Raw genomic sequence first — 6,074 nt, 5'->3', positions numbered from 1 at the left:
ACATGTGTTAGAGGAGTTATTTCTCTTAGATTATGTACAAATCTATAAACAAATTGACCTTCCTTGTAATTTTTTTTCCTTTCTGACAGATAATATGGGAAAATTATAAGGTAAATGTCCTTTTTAAATTATGTCCTGTTTATATAATTTTCCTTTTTTTAACTTTTTTAATTTAAATTCAATTAGCCAATGTATAGTACATCATTAATTTTTGATATAATGTTCAATGATTCATTAGTTGCGTATAACACCCAGTGCTCATCACAGCATGTGCCCTCCTTAATGCCCATCACCCAGTTACCCCATTCCCCCACCCACCTCCCTTTTTGCAACCTTCAGTTTATTTCCCAGACTCAGGAGTCTCATATGGGTTGTCTCCTCTCTTATTTCTTCCCCTTCAGTTTTCCCTCCCTTCCCCTATTGTCCTCTGCACTATTCCTTATGTTCCACATATGAGTGAAACCATATGATAACTGTCTTTCTCTGATTGACTTATTTCACTTAGCATAATACCCTCCAGTTCCATCCATGTCAATGTAAATGGTAGATAGTCATCTTTTCTGATGGCTTAGTAATATTCCATTGTATATATGAACCACATCTTCTTTTCTGATTACTCGTTATATACATTTGAGCTAGAAATAGAGAACATGTTCTATATGTAGTCATTTTTTTTTCTTTATTGTAAGTTATAACAATGGAATCGATCCATTTTATTAAACTGCTATAATTTGTTCTGGAGGCCCATAAAGAGAGATCTATTTCCTATAATTTGGGTGTAACTTGTCAGCATTGGGTGAGACTGCCACTTTCCCATAGCCTCGTTTTGTTTCAGAAAGCACATATTTACCAACCTAGATGGCTGGCATCTCAGGTGCTCCAAAAACACTACATCCATGGTATGGAATATCATAGCCTGAAGTTTACACAACTAGACAGTAATTCCCTTCCTGACACATTATGAAGCACATTGGGAGACAAGGCATATTCTTCTATGGGGGGACAGACTTGCATGGAAACTTCAGAAGAGAAAGAACAGATAGATGATTGTCCCAAAACACCCACACCTTGGATGTTTTTCTGGGTTAGGCAAAAGAAGAAAGGTCAATAGAAATTGCAGAATCCACGGCTCCAGTATACAAACACACACACACACACACACACACACACACACACACACAAAATAGGAAAAGATTAAGTTGGGGAGAATAAACAGATACGTAAATTTATCTTGTTCCCAGTTTTGAGGTTCCCTCATTTTTGCCTATTTCCCTCAATTTTGCCCATTAGTTTGCACCATTTGCCAATTTTTTCCCATCTGATTTCCTGGGGACAGGGAGTATCCTGTTGAGAAGGTGATAAAGATTCAGTGAGATTGTATCCCTTGCATTTTCGTCAGTCTCTTCCTTTTTCCAACATCTTTACTTTCCGATAGTGACTTACTGACTTTACATTACAGTTTGCCTTCTTGTTTGTTGGTGGCCGCAAATAAGGGGGCTTGTGATTTCTTATGAATTATTCACAATATTTTTTTGTGAATAATTACAGGTGGGCAGCTAAAATTGCATAACACAATAAAATTATGTCTTATATTCCTATATATTTTCCCAGAACTGGATTGCTGCCACCGATATCTGAGAAACTATCTGTCCTGGCCATCAACTTACTTTTTCTCCCACTTCTGTTGAATTCCTGGAAACAAATCCCATAATAATGGAGAGGTTCAATGGTCTATTACAATTTTCACATGGATTTATATATTTAAACTGAGAAAATGCCTCAGTGAAAATCAGTGGAGAAGTCATCTAGCTTCTGAATACAGTACTTAATTTCTCCCCACTCATCTGGTATAGAAATATTTCAAGGACTCCTGCCAGCAGCCCCTCATGTTGGGTTTCCAAGGTACAAAGAATAGCCTGAGTTGTTGCAGGAAGTGTATAGTTGGAATCCTGAGGACTTGTTACTCCCTGATGCGGGGGTTACCATTTTGCTTCCATTGTGACCTTACCATTAGTCAAAGAAAGTCAACTGAAGGCAAAAATCCATGTAGCAGCCAGTATGCATCCCCCTGAATAGGGCTTTAGATTGAAACTGCCGAGAACCTCAGAAATTTTCGTGGGTATCTCCAGAGTAATTGAATTCTTAGAATAGCTTAGTTGGGGAAAAGGACATATGAACTTTTATCATTTTCTGTTCTTGCAGCAGTCTTGGATACATTCTAAAAAGCATTTGAGTTCCTGGAGTTACCAAAGAATAGGGCTGCTACACTGTATATTGAAATAAAAAAATAAGTTGGTTTCTATGGCACTGTATTTCAGTTCTAATTTTGCCATTTAGTAGCATAATTGTTTTATTCCAGTTTTTTTTTTTCTAATTTACTAGGGCAACCACCATCTATTCTGATGCTTTCCTTCTGACACAGTGTCTTATCTAAATTTTCAATGACCACTTGTTCTTCCTTTATTATATCTGCTTCCATAACTATGTTTTCTTAGCCTAGAACTCTTCTACATCCCTTCCTAAGAATGGCACCTATGCTGGTGTCAGCATAATTTTTATGTTATCAAGTTTCCTTATGACCCAAGCCATGGCATTCTCATTATAGATCTTTTTGATCCTGCAAATTCTAACTAGAGTTGGCATTCTTAAACCCTTGTGGCAAAGTGGATTAGAGTTTGGGAAGATTCAGCAAAGTTAGTCTGGATAGTTGTCGTGTGTCCCCAGTGTAGAATGTCAGAAAGTACTCTTCTTCAGTAGTCTTTATTTAAGAGGACAGGAGTAAGAGAGTAGTCAAAATTGAAAACTGTATCTCTTGGGAACTACTCCTAAACAGTAAATAATATACCAAGAAGCTTCTAATTTTATTGATTGTTACATCCACAGGCAAATAAATGTCTGACTCTCAAACCTTTGTCCACAATTGTCAGGAGACTTAAATATTCATAGTCCAAAAATGACCCATAAATACAATACATTGAAAACATGAAGTAATATAATGGTTGACTTTGTCTACTTGGGCATTTAGACCCAAGCAAATGTTGCACTATAGAAATGCCAAATGAATCATAAAACTCACTCAACTTTCAGTTAAAGCAAGCTCAGGTGAAAAATGAAATTCTTCTGTTGAAGATCCCATCATATACATGACCCTGGGAGAAAAGGAAGCCATAATGATAGTCATGTTGTTTGAAAGAATGAACCTAAATGCCCTAGAGGTAAGTCTTCACTGATTTAAAAATCAATTAGGAATTTTTCAGCTACCAAAGGTAGTTAACTAGCCCTAATTCACGTAATGGTGCATATCATGCCAGTCAGATGACTGCAATACACAATATAAGAAAGAAACGAAGTATAATTTCCCAAAAAATATGAGAATGAAGCACCCAAATCCAGTTAATATAGGAGTATTTCTCACTTGGAAGGAGGCAGGAAGGGGTGGATGAACAACTTCACACAGGAGATTTATTATCTGAAGCCCATCATTAGAATGTCTACTCTAGGAAACCTAAGAACCCCTTCCTCCACTTCACAATCTAGGATTATCATTTCTGATGGCCCCCAATGTAATCCTAGTGAGCATGGTTTTTATGTTATCACACCTCCTCAAGACATCATCATTTGCTCAAATTGTGGCACCCCCTCTACCTACAACTTCTTTGTCCTGAAAACTCTTACTATGGATGGCACTCTTAACCTCTGGTCCCAAGTGAACTAGATATATGAAAAATTCAGTGCAGGGCAACTGGGTAGTTAATGGTGCCCCAGGGAAAGTGAGCTAAATGGTTCTGTTCTCCATTTGTTTTTGTCTATGCAGACAGTGTTGGGACAGTAGTCAAAGATGAAAAAAATATATATCATATCTGCATTGTTCATGTGTTCCTCTGTGGTTTCTACATTAGGGATACTGGGTGTCCTTACTCAAAAAAGGCCACATTCCTTTGAATATAGACCAGAGGTTCACTAAATGCAGTCAGGTCAGAGCAAATAAAGTACATTGGTCTCAAAACCTGTCAAGAGCATTTATACAGAAACAACATCTTACTATTAACCAGTTCTTGTATCTTCCTGTATCTTCCAGATTCCAGAGCAGAAAAAAAAATGGCATCTCTCATAGCATATGTTTTCCTCCTAAAGTAAACCTAATGATGTAAGAAGCTAGATATCAGGTATCCGGCTACTTATGATTTTATTCAATCTCATGTATCATGGTCAAAGCATATAACTGAATCTCAAACTTCTGGCTGCAAATTCCAAGGTCCTTCAATTGTGAGTTGTTCATTTATGATGCACATATTTCACAGCACCTTAGAAAACTCAAATAATCTAACAGAAATAAATCTATCTGCACGTGAATTTAGATCCAACCCAATAATGTATCATAAAAAATAATACCAATTAATTACAAGGTTTTTCTGGGGCGCCTGGGTGGCTCAGTCGTTAAGCGTCTGCCTTCGGCTCAGGTCATGATCCCAGGGTCCTGGGATCGAGCCCGCATCAGGCTCCCTGCTCTGCAGGAAGCCTGCTTCTCCCTCTCCCACTCCCCCTGCTTGTATTCCCTCTCTCGCTGTCTTTCTCACTGTCAAATAAATAAATAAAATCTTAAAAAAATTACAAGGTTTTTCAACTTCAATCACAGCAAAACTTCAGGTATAAAGTTCTCATGAAGATATCATCTATGTGAGTCACTCATGGAAAAAAATTAGCCATCATAATATCCATGTTTCCTTAAAGAATGAACCTAAATATCTTAGAGGCTACTCTTTCTCAGTCTGTAGATATATTTGGAATTATGTCTCTCTGTAATTATTGAGGGGAATTCAGATTAATTTTTATTTTTGGTATCATTCCACCTGTTTTTCACACCTGTTGCAACTGCAGTTTCCTTTTTTTAAATTTTTTTTTTAAGATTTGTTTATTTATTCATTTTAGAGAGGGAGAGAACATGAGGGAAGGGCAGAGGTAGAGGAAGAAAGAGAATCTCCAGCAGACTCCCCACTGAGCAAGGAGCCCAACACAGGGCTCCATCCCAGGACCCTGAGATCATGACCTATGCCAAAATCAAGAGTTGGACCTTAACCGACTGAACCACCCAGGTGCCCATGCTGTTTCCTTTTTAAACTCAGCTCTGTAAACTGTGGATAATTTATCCCTGTGCTAAAAAATATTTTAGCTTAGCACTTTAGCTTTTTATTCCACACAGTTTAGGTATTTACTATAGATCCCTGTGCAGCCAGAATTTGGTAAAACAGCACTGTGCTTATCGGTTAAACTTCAACAAATGTGTTCATTCTGCATGTAATCATTCATATTTTCCCCATAAGTTCCCTGCATGGGCAAAACATATCATTTAATATTCTCAGTTTAAGAAAATTACTGAAGACAGCTCCCCTGTAGATGCTCTCCCCCATCTGCTATTTTAGTCTCTCCATTTTTATTTCCCTTGTATGGTTTGAAAATGGGACTCATCTTTTTTTCATATTGATATCCAATATATCTAGTACCAACTTTTTTTTTTTAAGATTTTTATTTATTTATTTGACAGAGAGAGAGATAGCGAGAGCAGGAACACAAGCAGGGGGAGTGGGAGAGGGAGAAGCAGGCTTCCTGCCAAGCAGGGAGCCCGATGTGGGACTTGATCCCAGGACCCTGGGATCATGACCCGAGCCGAAGGCAGACACTTAACGACTGAGCCACCCAGGTACCCTCTAGTACCAACTTTTGAACACATCATCATTTACTCATCATGCAACAGAAGTACATTTATTATAAATCAAGTAATCATATATCTGTTGATCTGTTTGTTGAGTCTATTTTATTCCCCACTGGACTAGTTTTCTATTTTTGTCAGTACAATCTTAACTACTATAACCTATAAAATTGAAATTTTGAAATTTTGTCATTTAATTCATGAAACTTTCTTCATTTTCATCAAGATGACTGAGATTTTTTTTTGGCTCTTTGCATTCTACATAACTTGTGAAATTAAACTGACAATTTCCAAAAAAAACCTAACAGGATTTGGACTTGGAATGCTATTACATTGAATCTTTAAAATGAGTTTGGGGGAAGGAATT

The 6,074-nt window shown here is 37.3% G+C and overlaps 1 non-coding gene across 1 annotated transcript; it reads right to left on the bottom strand.

Annotated features, from left to right (window-relative positions):
• Positions 1–3,554: 3,554 nt before the first annotated feature.
• LOC116626268 lies at positions 3,555–3,634 on the bottom strand. Its single transcript, XR_004298256.1, has one exon. It is a non-coding gene; the product is annotated as a small nucleolar RNA SNORD115 (small nucleolar RNA).
• Positions 3,635–6,074: the final 2,440 nt, after the last annotated feature.

The sequence above is a fragment of the Phoca vitulina genome, unplaced genomic scaffold, assembly GCF_004348235.1.
Source record: "Phoca vitulina isolate PV1807 unplaced genomic scaffold, GSC_HSeal_1.0 scaffold84, whole genome shotgun sequence".
In the NCBI taxonomy this organism is placed as follows: domain Eukaryota; kingdom Metazoa; phylum Chordata; class Mammalia; order Carnivora; family Phocidae; genus Phoca; species Phoca vitulina.
The sequence above is the reverse complement of the archived record's forward strand: the minus strand, read 5'-3'. Positions and strand labels throughout refer to the sequence as shown.